General features: G+C 42.7%; 1 protein-coding gene across 2 annotated transcripts in view; it reads left to right on the forward strand.

Moving 5' to 3' along the window:
- Positions 1–7,335: 7,335 nt before the first annotated feature.
- Positions 7,336–17,334, forward strand: part of RARG (retinoic acid receptor gamma) — a 231,400-nt gene continuing 221,401 nt past the window's right edge. For both annotated transcript variants that reach the window (XM_077298003.1, XM_077298004.1), the window contains exon 1: positions 7,336–7,472. The gene's annotated coding sequence lies outside the window, so the exon portion shown is untranslated. The remainder of the gene's footprint in view (positions 7,473–17,334) is intronic.

Consider the following 17,334-nt stretch of genomic DNA (forward strand, 5'->3'; position numbering starts at 1 on the left):
TGTCCTACAATTACTATCTCCCTGCAGTAATGTAAGCCAGGTATGGCAGGCAGCAATAGGAGTGGACTGATGCACAAATTAAATAAAAAGTGTGGACAAACAAAAAAGATAGCTGTGCAGAAAGGAAGGAACAAGAGGATATGTGCTTTGAAAAAAGCAGTTGGTTTCCACAGTGGCGTACACACAGCAATACAGCTATCACGGAGCCTTCTAGGGCAGCCCAATGAGCTACAACGCTGAGGAAAAAAAAAAAAAATAGCTTCCACAGTCCCTGCACACCGAAGGTGGTGTTGGACAGTGGAAATCGCTGCAGCACAAGCGGTTTGGTGGTTAGTGGACCCTGCCTAACGCTCTCCCTGCTTCTGACGAAGCGGCAGCAACCTGTCCCTAAGCTCAGATCAGCAGCAGTAAGATGGCGGTCGGCGGGAACGCCCCTTTATAGCCCCTGTGACGCCGCAGACAGCAAGCCAATCACTGCAATGCCCTTCTCTAAGATGGTGGGGACCAGGATCTATGTCATCACGCTGCCCACACTCTGCGTTCACCTTCATTGGCTGAGAAATGGCGCTTTTCGCGTCATTGAAACGCGACTTTGGCGCGAAAGTCGCGTACCGCATGGCCGACAAGCACAGGGGTCGGATCGGGTTTCATGAGACGCCGACTTAGCCAAAAGTCGGCGACTTTTGAAAATGATCGACCCGTTTCGCTCAACCCTACCACAGACCTATACGGGGTTCGAGTTGTTATACGGATGGCATCCTCAGGGACTTCTGGATATTTCGAAGGAGACCTTGGAAGCAGAGATTACACTGCAGTATATTCGAGCTTGTGACCCAGATGCAGAATAGGATCGCGAGGGTGATGCCAATCGCGAAGGAGAGTCTCCTTCAAGCACAAGAGGAACAGGCAAGGGTCTACAATCAGTCAGTGAGGCTAAGACAGTGTTGGTGTTTATCCCCGCTGTTGAAAGTAAATTTCTGGCTAAGTGGCAAGGGCCACACGATTTGGTCGAAAAGCTAAGTGATGTCAACTAAATGATACACCAGCCAGGGAGGAGAAAGCAAATAAAATGTTAAAAAAACAGACAATGTGATTTTCTGGATTTTTTTTTCTCAGTTTGTCTCCCATAGTTGAGGTCTACCTATGATGTAAATTACAGACGCCTCTCATCTTTTTAAGTGGTGGAACTTGCACTATTGCTGACTGACTAAATACTTTTTTGCCTCACTGTACACCACCACCCTGGACCTAAAGAAAGGTTACTGGCAAATCCTCCTTTCTCAAAGTACCAAGGAGAAGACCAAGGAGAAGATGGTCTTTTCTACACCTGATGCTTCCTTCCAGTATGCCAGAATTCTGTTTGGGCTGCAAGGAGCCCCAGCTACCTTCCAGAAGGCCATGGAATGGATCTTAGCCTCTCACAAAAAGTACGCCGCAGCTTACCTCAATGATATTGTAAAATTCAGCCTGAACTAGGGAAGTCATCTGCAGAAGGTCCAGGCTGTACTGGATGCGCTGAGGAAGGCGGGGTTTCCCGTAAACCCAAAGAAGTGTGCCATGGGGAAAGAGGAGGCAAAATACATGTGTCGTGTTTATGTCGCTAATCCTACTGGCCCTTATTTTTGTTCTCTTTTCCAGTCCTAGTGGTCGTGTTCCTGTATACTGCTGACCAAAGCTGCATTAACACTGCAAGATAATCACGAACTAGTGTTGTTAAAAATGCTCATTTCATGATGATCTAACAATGTAAACAAGCTGTAAACCGCTCATTCGTGAGACGCAATGATCTTTTGCACTGCGTAACAAAATCATTGTTCTTAAGGGTGCGTTGCTCTGTGTAAACATAACTCACACTGCAGAGAACAATCATAGCCAATTGCGCCAGGGGCAGATGCCCCACCTGCCTAGAGGAGGAAGGTGGGGCATCTGCCCCTGGTGCAGCTGGCAGGGAGGCACAGTTGGGATGCTTAATGAGGTGGTCTGAGTTGTCTCTTCCTCCCAGTGAACAATTGTACTCCCATCTTTCAGGGGGGAATGGGTGGGCATGTGTGAAGAAACTTTATGGGAGGATGGGAGCAGACACAGTATGGAGAGTGGGGGAATTGGTGCGAACGCAGTATGGGGGGTGAATTAGAGGGTGGGTGTGGACACAGTATGATGAGTGGGGAGATGGGTGCAGACAATGTGAGTAGCAAGAGGAAAAAAGTATGCAGCACAGTATGAGGAGCTAGAGTGATGGGATGTGTGCAGACACAGTATGGGGATTTGGGGGATATGTGAGGAGGCAGTATGGAGAGTGAGCAGAAAATATATGAGTAGATAGTGTGGTTAGCAGGAGAGATGTGAGAGAAGACAGTATGAGGAGGGAGGGGGAAACGTGTGAGGAGACTATTGCGGGGGAAGCTGTGAGGGAGACAGTATGGGAGGAGAAAAGTGTGAGTGGGCACAGATTAGAGACTGAGTAGTGTGGGGGGGTAGCAAGAGGAGACAGTGTAAGGGCACAGCTAGAAGGGCACAGTATGCCAGATAGGGGAAGTGTGATGAGGGGCACAGTATAGAGACTAGCCCCTTTAGGGGGACACAGTGTGAGAGGACAGTGTGAAGAGGGGGCCCAGTATGGAAAGGAGAGGGCAGTATGGAGGGCATGTACCATAAGAGGGACAATGTGGGGGTCATATTTTGTGCAGGGAATATAGTGAGCGGCAAATATTATACAGGGGCTCAGTTTAGGGCAGATATTTTTGTTCAGGAGCATTATGATGATACTGCTATTTTTAAGGGCATGGTGTGGGTATGTGCTGCACAAGACCGGAAAAGATGGAAGTCTGCAGAGACGAGCTGTGGATGAGAAAAGTCATCATGGCATCTGGACAAGATGAAGAAAAGAAAGAAGACGACTCCAATTGGAGACAACGTCATCTATAAGGTATCTGGATGTAATTTTTTTGTGATACTGAATAATTCTCATGTTTTTATTTATGTTAGGAATATTAAAGGGGTTGCCCAAATTTGTGATGAGTCTGCAGTCATTCTATGTGACTGCAGACTTCTGAATTTTCACAGTGCTTACTGCACGCTGTCAGGATTCTCTGGTGCATGCGATTTACATACATGTGGTTACGTACTGGGTAGACATGCGTGACCTCACTCAATGAAAATGAATTGAGTGAGGACACATCTTGTCGGAATGTGGCCAGAAGTAACCAAATCTCATACTTGTGCTGACATGACCATCCACTATTGCCAATGGCAGTGGAGAATACTAAGTGTGCAGTGTTTGCGCTGTGAGAATTCAAAAGCCTGCAGTCACCTAGATTGATTGCTGACATTGATCACAAACCTGGACCAGCCATTTAATTATAAAATGAAGCACTGGAGCATGCCAATCCTAACAGCGGATAATATACTCACTGTCAGGATTCAGATCTGCTTGATGGTTCCAGCAGTCATCACGTGGCTACTTTACTCATATAGGATTTTCATACTTACGGTCATGTGACAATGAGCTTTTCTCAGTTTTTCACTACACATTGAGAGAATTAGGGAGAGCAGCACATGACTAAGTGTGCAAATCGCATACGTCAGTGGGTTGGGGGAGCAAACTGAATTCATGCCAGGGGTGCCGGAAAACTTAGATATACCTCTGGATCTACTGTAGTTACTCAGTGTGCATAATTTGCTTTGGTCTACTTGTGTAAACGGGCATTTAAACTTTATACAGTAATTTTTATTGTACACTATGGCATGATGCTTTTTTTCTTTTTAATAGGGTCTACCCATAAATTTTTTAATAATGTCGGCAATATCCTATCCAATATGGCAGAGCTATTAAGATGGAGTTGAAGCTACTTTTGGTTAGATTTAGAGTTGGTAAAAATGTACTGACTCTGACTCCAGATTTTAAGAAAATATGTAATGTGATGCAGTGACCCATGCTGCAGCTAGGGGGTGCTTTGTGGGCTCCTCAGAATATGCATGGAGGCGTAAATGGGTTTGTGAAACAGGGTCCAGCATGATTGTAAATGTGTCGCAGAGGGAGTCTGCATTGTAAGCCAGTATTGTTGTTCTGGGACTTGTAGTTTCATAAGAGTTGTGTTTGTGTAGCTTTAAAGGGAGGCTTACAGAGTTAGTTGGAGAGCTGTGTGGGTCTGACTAACCACACACACCTCCCACCTGTGAGAGTGGTTGCAAGTATATAATGTGACCATGGTGTAGTCACATGGAGAGTCTGTAAGGTCCTGGAAGGTCTATGTGTTGGAAGGTCCCAGGTGGGGACGGATTTCCTGAAAAGCACATGGTGAGGCCTTGGTCCTGGAGGCCTATGTGTTGGAAGATCCTGTGAGTAGGACTTCCTGAATAGAGCATAGACAGGCCATGTATGCAGAGTCTGTGACGGTACTGCATTAGGGGAGCTACTGTCAGTCTGAGGATCTGGACTGTCAGATGGCCTGGTGAGCAAGGCATTGTCCAGGACGGTGATCCCAGTTCGGCAGCTTCCCTGGAAGAGAGAGCACTGACAGGAGTCAGCGTGTGGAGCAGGAGCTCCTGGAAGGTAACGCAGAGTATGGGGAACTGTGTGCACTGACAGGGGGTCAGTTAATGAACTGTGCGGTCACCCATGGTAACTGGACAGAGTAAGGTCCAGCATTTTTAAAAACTGCAACCTAATGTCGTGTGTTGGTGCCTGTTGTGTTCCATGGACATTAATAAACTGTTTGGCGTGCAGACACCCACGGTAACTGGACAAAGAGGTCAGTGTTCAGTGACTGCGTCTCAAAGCCGTATACAATGAAGTGCTAAGGTCTATGTGAGGTCTGTGATGGGTAACATGGCCTACAGCGGTTTATGATGCTTGAATAAACCAAAATACGGTAGACTGTTTATGTGAAAAAAACATGCCTGTCTACGTTTATCCTGTTGCCAAGCGAGTATTCCCCAACCCATTAGTGATCGCGGCATCACAGTATTATCTGTTATTAAACTCATCAAACAAAGCAACAAGGAAGCTGTATGCCATAAAAAGTTTAGAAATGTTATTAACAAATTAATTTAAAAACTAAAGTAGGGGGGACAACAGTGCAAAGATGGCATCCATCCAATGATATATACTGTATATCAGGAGTTGAAGAGGGGAATGATTTCTGCAGGGACAAGAGACTTCCTGATTCTGCATAGAGCAGAGAAAACAGAAGAACTAAAAACTGGTAGAAAGGCAAAATGAGCAATTGCAAGTACACAGTGCTATATAATATGATGATTGCAATATATTAAGAGGATAACATTTTGAAGGCGGGAGGAGGAGTGCTTCTTTAAAACGTTTGAATCTGTGCTGCACATTCTCAGTAGTGAAGTTCCTCCTCCAAAGACCAGATGAGAAAGTTCACTATTGCTCCCCCATGCTCAGTGCCGGATCCCTCTCAAGTACTCCAGCTCCAGAGTAGATTTGTGGCCCCTCTGAGCTTGCTCTATCAAGTATTTGCAGCTGACTGGCTGCAGTGCTCACCTAACACCCCTGCAGGATGTTGACGCAAATCTAAGAGATAAGAATTTTTTATTTATTTGTTCACCTACTTGGTGGTCATTAATAAGCCGAGTTTTTTTTCCTAAATAAATGCATGTATTTTTGGATAAAAAAATCATTTTTACAATTGTGTTTCATTAAAAAATTGCACTGTTTACCTTTTATAGGCTGTGGGTTGCATTGACTATAGTTGGCTGTAGAATGACTTAACTGAGAATCCATCAGTGAGCTCATTCTGATGGTCCAGTTGGAGAGTTTCTAACTCTTCACTGTCTGTCCTGTTTAGCTGTTCTCTGCAGATATCTGACAATAGACCACGTAAGGGAAACAGCCGGTAAAAGCAAAACAGTGAGAAATGTTTAGTGAAACTAAGCTAAAAAAATAATTCTTATTCCCAAATATATGCATTTAAGCAAAAAATAATAATTGTCCACAAAGGTGGACAACTCCTTTAGGCCGGGGTCACACTAGCGTAGAATACGGTTGAGTGCAATGCGAGAAAACATCGCATGATCCTATGATTCTAGGGAGACGATTTTTCAAACGGTGTGACCCCGGCCTTAAAGTCATTCTGTCAGCAGGTTCCTGCTATGTGATATGAGGATAGTATGATGTAGGGGCAGAGAGCCTGATTCCATTGATATATCATGCTGCAGTTTTGATTAAATCCCTGTTTCTCTGCACAGATCTAGCAGTTCTCTGAATGCAGAGCCTGTGTAACCCCGCCCACACCACTGATTGGAAGTTTTTTAGTGTTTTCTGTGTTCTAGGCTGAAAGCAGCCAATCAGAGGTGAGGGTGAGGTCAGACTACCTGGCAGTCCTATAGTGATAATCTCCTGCTGATAAAACAGTGACTTTATGAAAACTACAGCAAGCAGCCCAGTAAGTGATACAGCATTGGAATCAGGGTCTCTGTCTCTACATTATTCTGCTCTCAGATTAGGTGTTAAAAACCTGGTGACAGATTCCCTTTAAGGTTTTGTAGAATTATCACTAGTGATTGTGAATGGAAAGCGTGAAATCTATGGTGATGTCCTCTGCAGAATCCGCATTAAATTGTGTATTATAAGAATATTTTGCCTTGAATTCACTATGGATTTGCCTTGCAGGAAAATCTGCAACATCTGAACACAGACTTACATCAGTGTACAGAAAGCTGGGTGGCCAACGCTGCATCTTCAATACAGGTAACCCCTAGCCCTACAGAATTTATAACTCTACTTTCCCAGACAGAAACCCACCCTTTCCTTCTTTATATGTGCAAAACTAGTCAGATCTGCCTCTCGGGACATCTGGAAAGCTGGGTGACAACTCTAGTTAGAAGCTCTAATTGTGGCCACATTGATCGTGACCCAGTTTTCCCAGAGAAAGTTTTATTACATTTAAAATCCTGAATTTTGATTTAGCAACTTTTTTATTTTAGAAGAAATGTTTATAAGTGTTAAAAATTTGAAAAAAAACTTGTTAAAAATTGGAAAAAACTTGTTAAAAATTTGAATAAAAAACTTGAGGTTGTTTTCCTGCGTGCAGATTTGTGTTCGCACTACGCTCCGCACACATGTATGTGTGTACACAGGAATCCCGTCCAGGCCTCTCCAAGAGGATGGCCATATAATGACTGAAATTACATTGCCTGGAATGGCACGGCCAGAAGACGGAGAAGAAGGGGGGGGGGGGGGGGGTTACATTTTCCGTCCTTTCCACTGAAATTCATTCTGTGGTTTGTGAAGAGAGAAAAAAAAATGTGCTTTATATTTTGTGAGTGGAGTCACATGACCCGGGTTATGAATAGCAGATTGTAATGAGTTGGTAGTGTAAGTAAGAGAGGAGGCGAGAGCACTCACACACACACACACACACACACTCACGGTCTGCTGGGTGGCGACGGACGCACACACTCACAATCACGCAGCCAGGTACGCCGTGGAGGGAGGCTGGACTGTGGACAAGGTGAGTGGCCAGTGGCTCTCCGCACTCATGGCAATGGTGGGGGATGGCCGGCTATTGTTTTCTTTATGGGAACTTTTCAGGGAGGAGGGAAGATTTCTCATCTCAGGAAGTTAGAAGAGATTTTTTTCCTTCATTAATTGAACCCGGCTGGTGCCCTTTTTCCGTGTTCTTCGCCTCCCAGTCTTCGCCTTGTGCCCCCTGGTCATCGGTGCCCTCTGTGATCGGGAGCCGGGGCACAAACGTCTATTGACACGTTGCTTTTTTGTTTGGCTGAGGAAGGGCAGAGGTCACGGCTGTCATCTCGCTGTCTACGAACCTCCGTCAATCATTTTCTCATTTTCTTGGTTCTCCGGATCCCCTTTCTGCTTTTCCTGTCTTCATTCTGACTTTTTACTACTAGATCCGTTCAGTCTTTTCAGCCTTTTTCTCAATCCTCCTTTCTTCCTCCTCCTATTCCTTTACTCGCCCCATTTCGGCTTCTTTTCCCACTTGTCCCTGCACCCTACGATGCTCCAGGGCTTTCCCTCCCTAACTTGTGGCTTCCTGACCTGCAGCCTATGCAGCTTTTCTGGCCAGACCTACTCACACATTGTGCTGGCTTACAAGCCGCCTGTAGCAGCCGAATGTCGCCGCCCGGATAAGACTATTCATAGGCACAAGGAAGTTTTTGCGTTTAATTGACAATTTTCACGCTGCACCCTTTCCTTGCCATGAGGCTCATCAGATCATTACGGAATCCCACTTTTTCTATAAACCTCTATGTATTGTCATTTTGGGCTTTTTCCGCTATTTCTTTCTTTATTTTTTTTACACTTTATATTTTATTTCTATAGATATTTTATATTTATCAGTATTTTATGCATAAAACTTTATATTTTCAGAACAAATATGTAAAGTATGACCTATTATGACCAAGCTTCCACAAAGACATGCCACTTTGTGTATAGGCCATCGCTGCCATTTTTGCCACTTGGCACAAGTCATTCTTAGATCACCATATGTTATTATTAGTTTTCCATCCAAATTTACCGTATTATCTTAATTTATGCATTTCTGAATAATCATTCACCAAACAATCTTTTGTTTAGTGGTTCATCAACCACCAACCAACTTCTATCTAATATGTATATGGATACTGCCCCTTGTATAGTTATCCGGGTACATTACCAGTGCTGCCCCCGATGGGTTAATGACGTATTCAGGTCTGCTGTGTTTCTTTTTTGGACTGGAAATCTAAAATAATATCCTTTTATATATATCCAGAGTATTTTTCATATTAGTTATGTACTAACTTTGCTCACCTTTACCAATTAACCCTCAGTTGTCTTGGTACACAAAATACATGCTACTCCATTGCAATTCCCAGGATGGCCAGCAGGAGTCTCCACTGACATTTCTTATTTTCCATCATGTGTGAATATTTTTATAGTGGAGGAGGTTGAAGAAGAGGGTATTGGGGGGAAGGAGGTGAGGTGAGGTGAACTCAGCAGAGGGGGGTTGGCATACGGGGAAAGAAACAGCACCCTTTCCTGCTCCGCCTCTTGCCCCCCGGAGCTGTGTCTGACTGTGGCTCTGTGATTTTGTGTGTGGTACCCGGGAGGATGATGGTAAAAGGAGGGAGTTCGGGGAAGAGCGGTTTAATGACCCTGTGATGTGGTGAGGTAACCACAGCATTGGTTTGTGTGCTGAAGACACTTAGATTGTAGGGAGTGTGACAGAAATGGGAGATTTCTGGACTGCTCAGTCCCAGGATAGGACTTCAAAGCAAGAAATTAATAATTGTGGGTCCTTTGGCCGAACGTTACCATGTAATGTATTTGGATTTCTCTTTTTTTTCCCTCACCGCTGACTCATACATTTTTTGGGCTATTAGTATATATATATATGTAATACTCTATATTTGTATACTCCACTCTGTTTTATAATTTTTTTATGGACCCTGTACCATATTGAAAATTCAACTTTTATTACATTTATATATATAATTTTTTTAAATTATATTTGTTTACAGCCAATATAACAAAGTTCGTCTCACATATGCTCCTTTCACACCTCCGATTTTCACATATATTTGGTTATCCTCGTTTATGGCTGAGTTCAGACGCCATGGTCAAACCATTTTCCACACAGACAGCACCGATCTAATATGTGTTTTGCCAGAATGAACGTACCCTGTCACGGATGGGACACATACCCGCTATAGTCTATGGGGCTGTCCACATGTCTTTTATGCGGATAATGGCTTGATTTTGGCCCCCACCCAATTCAAATTTATGGGTTTGTGAAGAACGAGGACAGCACATGAATGCCATCCTAGCTGTATTTTCGTGCTGCCCATTTTCACTGACTGATAGTAGAAACATGAGAAGCCTGGATCAGTTTCTTATGGCATATGAGAAAAACTGCAGAAATACTGATGATAAAAACTGACACACTGACCAAACACTGATGGAAATTGGATCCAAAACACTGATGAAAATTGCTGCGAGATATACAAGGCAAAAAATAGAGAATTGGAAATTCCCATAGTCCTCCATGTCATTATCTGTTTTAGGCCACATTCACACGTTCAGTATCTGATCAGAATTTTACCTCAGTATGTGTAAGCCAAAACCAGGAGTGGAACAATCAGAGGAGAAGTATAATAGAAACCAGTCACCACTTCTGTATTTATCATCCACTCCTGGTTTTGACTTACACATGCTGAGGTAAAATACTGACCAAATAGTGAACGTGTGAACGTGGCCTAAAGCAAGTTATGACCTATCAGGAATCTATGGGATAACTTAGTGATCGGTCAGTGTCGGCAGGTTGGGGTATTCCTTTCCAAAACAGGGAACTTTTATCCCAAGTACATGATGGTTCAGCAGTTGGACGCTTGACAGCACTTCATTCATTCTCATTGGGGCTGTCTGAAAAAGTAGAGCACAGTGTTAGAATAGAATTCCCCATTCTGCTGATCGGTGAGGGTCCCAGTGGTCGGACCTCCGCCGATCAACAAGTTATCACCTATCCTGCAGACCTCTTTAGTTGTGCAGTTGCGTAATGCACATGTGTCTTCTTTACTGTATTCCTCTCACAAATCAGTTATTTAAAGGGATTGTCCTGTATTAATTTTTATTACTAAAGAGACTAATGAAATATACTGATCTTTTACTCACTGTCCCTCAGTCCTTGTGCCGCTGCTCTGGTCTTTATGGATCTGCAGTGATATTACATCTACCGTGCTTGTAACTGCTGCAGCCAATCATTGGGCTTAGCAGCTCTCCCTATGTGATTGGCATAGCCCAGTGATTGGCAGCAGCACTGTCGAAGTGATGTCACTGCTGCAGCCGATCAACAAAGACCAGATCAGTGGCATAGAGGCATGGCTATACCCGGGGAGGGTGAGTTTACTTTATCAGTCCATGAGCCTTTGGAGTAGTAAAATTTTAGAGAGGACCCCAGCTGGATCCTTAAATTATATTTTCTCTGAAATGCCAGATAGTTTCAGACAAAAATATCTTTCAAATTTATATAGATAGAGGAGATAGTCAGGACTCGGGGATATTGCTTTGGTTGTAAAGGTAAATCTGTTTTAACCAGGAAAGGAAAAAACACAAAATGTTTGTGCTTGGGTGGAGGTCAGATGAGGGGAAGATACGTGGTTCCAATAATAGGAGATACAGAGCTTATAATTCCACTTGAGCCCCAATGCTTCTAGGGCTTCAATAAAAGTCATTAAACAGCATTGGGTAGGTAAGGTAAGTACAGATACTTCAAGTTACATCTCTAGATGGGAACATCATGATTGAGATTCGCCTACTAGAAGGTCCTATGGGGTAAGACCAGGTAGACATTGTATAGTTATGGGAAATAAACCATTAAAATTGAAGTTCAGTTTTTACTAATTATGTATCAATTTGCTTTGTACTAATGTTCCATTATTGATCGGCATTTTATTATCTATAAGGGCTGAGTTTAACTTATTAATGCCAAGTTGATGGCCCAGGGAACTGATGTGCAACCTCACGGGAGTTGATAAAATATACATCAGAATATCACGATGAGGCCCCCGAGTGCTGAACCAGAAAGAATTAGACTTTTTTTACTTTGTTATATGGGCATTATGATAAATTTCCCATCCTCCAAAGAGTTGTTGTTTGTATGTATGATGGTATAGACTTTTTAGATGCCTATGGTCCCTCCACAAGTATTTCTCTACAAATATTAACACATTTTGGTAGATTTATTTTATTATAACAAATCTGCCCTAATCCAGGGAAGCCTATAGATTGAGGTGTGTTGTAGAGAAAAATTGTAAAATCCATAAAGACATCTCCAGAGAGGGAACTCATTGTGAATATATTGGATTAATTGTAACTGGAGAAGTGAGAAAGAGCTGACATTTCAACCTCCATTGACGTAGGACCTCCTGCCATGAAAAGGTAGTTACCACAGGGAATATGATGAGAACTAGCCAACAAGCCCAGGATTCATTTACTCGGAGCCAGAGAAGTTCAGGGGCTTCCTCTGTTCAAAGGATTTATCTTAGAATTTCTCTAGTAAGCGGTCAATGATGAATATTGGGCGTTGATCCAATATTTATTGGAGATAGATTTTCGGCATCGTAGGGATGAAGATAACACATTCACTCACATCACCGTAAGGTCCGGCAGAACACCTCAAACTTAATCGACTGAAGGATGATGCCATCCATGTCATATTTCATCTCTATAAAAAGGTTAAATTGTGATAGGAAACATGACAATAATATCTCCTGCCTAGGACCTCCAGACATCCTGTAAGTTGGAGATCTCATAAACTTCTAAAAGACCTAGCGCATCCCACAGCCAGCCCCTATATAAGCTCACCAAGGGGAGGTATGTGGGTGTAGCCTTAATCTAATAAAAATGAGAGTTTGGGTTGCTGTCATTTGTCAGTCCTGGAAGGTACAGCTTATGTAGTTCTGTCTGTTTTCCTAAGGAGTACCTCCCTCCACTAAGCTCTGAGCCATTTCCGTGACATCAGGTTTATTACTTTTACTTTTATTATCCCTTTTATGCCATGTGATTGTATTTACCGTATTGTTTTGTTCCAATTTTGTAACATCTTTGTATATTTTTTATAAACACTGCCTATCTTTCCAAATTAACTATATAACATTTAATATCTCTGTTCCTCTTGCTCTGTAAACCCCTGAAGCCATACGATACCTGCAACGTATCCAATCAGCCTGTATAAAGGATTGGTGGTGGCAGCTAATGGTTCCTTTTGTTATTATGGATTTGGCAGTGATTGTAATGTAGTATATATATATTCCATGACTTAGAATCAGAGGTGTATATACCATACGCTCACTGTTAGTTCCCAAATAACCAGCCTAGTAGCGGAAGCAACCACGGCCTCATCCATCACTCATCAGCCAATTGTGTAATTGTCCTGATGATTGGAGGCAGTGGAGTTGCGCTCCGTGACAAACTGGTGGCAGCGGTGGGATCTGCCTGATCTCTCCAGTGTTCTCCCTGACAAACAGGTGGGGGGGGTGGGATCTGCGTGATCTCTCAGGTGTTCTCCCTGACAAACTGGTGGCATCGGTGGGATCTGCGTGATCTCTCAGGTGTTCTCCCTGACAAACTGGTGGCAGCAGTGGGATCTGCCTGATCTCTCAGGTGTTCTCCCTGACAAACTGGTGGCATCAGTGGGATCTGTGTGATCTCTCAGGTGTTCTCCCTGACAAACTGATGGCGGCAGTGGGATCTGTGTGATCTCTCAGGTATTCTCCCTGACAAACTGGTGGCGGTGGTGGTATCTGCGTGATCTCTCAGGTGTTCTCCCTGACAAACTGGTGGCAGCAGTGGGATTTGTGTGATCTCTCAGGTGTTCTCCCTGACAAACTGGTGGTAGCACTGGGATCTGCCTGATCTCTCAGGTGTTCTCCCTGACAAACTGGTGGTAGCACTGGGATCTGCCTGATCTCTCAGGTGTTCTCCCTGACAAACTGATGGCAGCAGTGGGATCTGTGTGATCTCTCAGGTGTTCTCCCTGACAAACTGGTGGTAACAGTGGGACCTGTGTGATCTCTCAGGTGTTCTCCAAGACAAACTGGTGGCAGTGGTGGGATCTGGGTGATCTCTCAGGTGTTCTCCCTGACAAACTGGTGGCAACAGTGGGACCTGCCTGATATCTCTTTTGTTCTCCCTGACAAACTGGTGGCAGCAGTGGGATCTGCCTGATTTCTTTTGTGTTCTCCCTGACAAACTGGTGGAGGTGGTGGGATCTGTGGGATCTCTCAGGTGTTCTCCCTGATAAACTGGTGGCAGCAGTGGGATCTGCCTGATCTCTTTTGTGTTCTCCCTGACAAACTGGTGTCAGCTGTTGGATCTCATTGATCTCTCAGGTGTTCTTCCTGACAAACTGGAGGCAGCAGTGGGATCTGCTAAATCTCTCCAGTGTTCTCCTTGACAAGGTGAATTTTTGGAATAAGCTTTCCTGTGTATATATGAGGAATACCACTATTTCTGGCCACTGCATATATTGTATTCTACATTTATTTACTGGTTTTCCCCTCTGCAATTATCTCTGAGGTATTGGGTGAAGGCTAGCTGCTATGATGTCTCCCATACACAGTACACACAGGTGATGGATATTAATGCTCTCCTTTGTCTATGACTATACATATCCGGAAGCTCCCCCTTCTTCCTCCGCCCCTTCTTTCTCCAAAGACTTTTATAGGCAGCTGCAATGTGATTCCTCACTGAGCTGGCAGTTTGACTCGATCTGAAGTAGACATGTTTCCGCAGTTTTTTCGGATATTATGAATTCAGGATGCTTTTGAGATAGTTGAAAAAGTGGCTCCTAAGTGGAGAAAGAAGCAGATTTTTCTGATAAAATATATTGCAAAGTTTCTTATATTCCATTTTACTATTGATACATGTAAAGTTTGTGAAAACTAGTGCAGAAATTGCCTTTAGTGTCTATCTGCCATAAAAGCACAGTGTTCTTTGTGTAGAAATGTTTCCTTGCTTGCTGCCCTGGGCTACATCTCTGTGGCATGTGTATTACCTCTACATATTTTGAGAGTTTATGGCTAATTTCATTGAGTGGCTAGTCTCATGCTTCCACAGATGGTTGTCATCTGATGTTCTACTTTTACAGTTTCGCTGTGGGAACATCTACATTAGATCGTTGTGTAAATTACAGTTTGATTTTTTTTAATTAATGCGTTTAGTATGGTTAGGTGAATTACGTTCATTGCAGACGGGAAGAACATCTTTATTTTTCTATGGCTGTTCTAAATAAACTATGAATCACGATGGAAAACATACAATTACCTTGGACTGAAGTGTGTAAAATCGGTGCTATTTTTAAAAGTACAGCCTGCAAAAGTCACACAAACGCTGACAACTCAGCAATTTGTTAAAGAAGTTGCCTGTTTCAGTTGACCCTGTGTCAATGACATACAGTAGATGCCCATTGATTTCAAAGGGTGTCATATACGACTTCGAGAACAATTACTTACACAAAGACACTGCCCCACCGATAACAATCAAGGACACAGCCTAAAATGAGCTTACCAGGAATTTTACTACTTTAAAGTTGTCGTTCCATATTTTGCCACCCATGCCGCACCATTGCTTACATATCATATCCACATTTCTTTGTCCACTCTTTTTTATTTATTGACTTTCTTTTTTTATTCGACCTACTTTAACCACAGTTTTTAGCTTGAAGTGAACTCCAGAAAGTTGAAAATTGGGCAAAGTTTTGCAAATTGAGCAAAATGTTTTCTCTTTATGTTATCTTCACCAACAGTGAAAAAAATGAGTATGTTTTACCTAGAGAGGTGTAAGTAACAAGATTTTAGAAAGCCTCAAATGACGCAAATTTAGGATGCATAGTAACACCTGTTCATAGAAGGCGTAAATTTAATGTTCTAACTTTGGCACAACTCAAAATTCACAAAATTCATTAAGAATTATGCAACTTTTAAAAGACTTGGCACAAATGACTCCAACAATCATCTTTTTTTTTTAATATTGGCGTATGATAGCCACTAAAGACCTCCGTACACATCAGTTGAAAATCAGACGTAATGGTAGATTGTGATCTTGATGAAGGCTATCATCCACCGTGGGGAAGAAATAGCCCACCGACTAATGTTTGTTGTCTTTCAAAAGACCAATCAGGCATGTTACATTTTTTGGTTGGTCATAAGCACTGGCCGTATCATCAGCCAAAAACAATCCAACACGGCCGATGCGGTCTGAGAAGCTTTCCTTACCACTGACAAACGATCGTTCACTTTTTTCCAATGGATTTCGGGGGCCTTAAAAGAGTTGACCATGACAATTTTTTTATTACCTTACTCCTTTAGCTCAGAGTTATATATGCCAATTATGGTGCAAAAGTTGGCAGAAAATGGATCTAAAAATCATAAGGAAACATTGAAAAGAAAGATTAGCATTTCTAATATTTGGATTAACAAAACCTGTATCAAAAAACACAACCAATATTACAAAAACTGAAGCCAAGGTAGCTTCTAAAATGAACTTTTACAAAACATTTAATACACATATCTAATTTTCAAGCTGTTAGAAAAATGTAGTAGACTGCGCACATCTGGGGAACAGTAGTAGGAAGAGATAGGAACGATCTGAATCCAGAGCTGTCTGGCTGAGTCCCTTTAGGGCCAGTGACCTGGCAAAGGTTTAGAGTCTCTTTAGTGAGCCTATAATTACTATGTAATATATACAGAAACACTCTATCTGGGTGACATGTGCCAGCAGGTTTAACAAAAGTTCAAATAACACTGCAGATGAGAAAAGCACGTCCAAAAAATTCTGCACCAACATTCAGACCAAAACTTTATGGACTTATGCATAGAAACGCAATCTATTGGGCAGAATTATGGAAACTGAGTTGTTTTAAGCACGGTTGAGTAAAGTAGTCTAAAAACAAAGCACATACAAATGACAAAATCTGGATTTTTGCCTTTAAGCTTTGAATTGTGCAAATGCAAAAATGATCGCCAAACTCAAAATTTCTTTTGTAAATTAACTACTAACTGTAATGGATACGGAGGTCTGCTCTGCGGCATTCAAATGGTGTGTACCGTATGTACTTGTAGTCAATGGATGTATCCCAGCTTCCTGTGAAAACAACATAATATAGTCAGAACCTGTCACTTTACTTAAAATATATAAGACTATTGTACAGCAGGCATACACATTGGATGACTCCGGCTGAATGAAGCTTTGGCAGAACTTTCGTCATATAGCCATCTCAGACGTCTTTCCATTCCCAGGAGCTCTCGTTTCGTCGAGCGTTCCTGTGTTCTCTATGAGAAACCTGCCGACACATATTTCTGGCAGCATCTTATCTAAAAACGATCAGCAGTCTAAAATTGGACATGCCCAATCAACATTTTGCCCAACAATCAGTTTTCCAAGACCCCTATACACATTAGATTGTCTACCAAACCTGTCGATATCAGGGGGTGCCCCCGACATTAGTCTCTTGTGTATGTGGGCCTTCAGCGTGCCCAATCATTGAGGCCATGTAATGACCAGGACAAACCATTGTAAATTTGGCATGTGCACCTAATTTACCAAAAGCCAGTGTGTATCTGGAGAGGCTAAATGATAGCTTGAACGTGTTGTTTCTCACTGGTTGAAAGGTCTCCTTTATATTGTGCACCACAATGTGTCTTCCTGATTAGTATACGCAAATTGTCTCTTCAGAGAGGAAGAGGACTAGAACTCTAGTGCTACCTATTGGAAGTAGCAATCCTAACAGTCAATGTCGAGCTTTTAACGAGCCTTGTCACATGACTTAGGATAAGAGCCAAACCAGATCTCAATTTGCAGACACTGTGTTTCGG

This window comes from Ranitomeya variabilis, chromosome 3 (genome assembly GCF_051348905.1).
Source record: "Ranitomeya variabilis isolate aRanVar5 chromosome 3, aRanVar5.hap1, whole genome shotgun sequence".
In the NCBI taxonomy this organism is placed as follows: Eukaryota; Metazoa; Chordata; class Amphibia; order Anura; family Dendrobatidae; genus Ranitomeya; species Ranitomeya variabilis.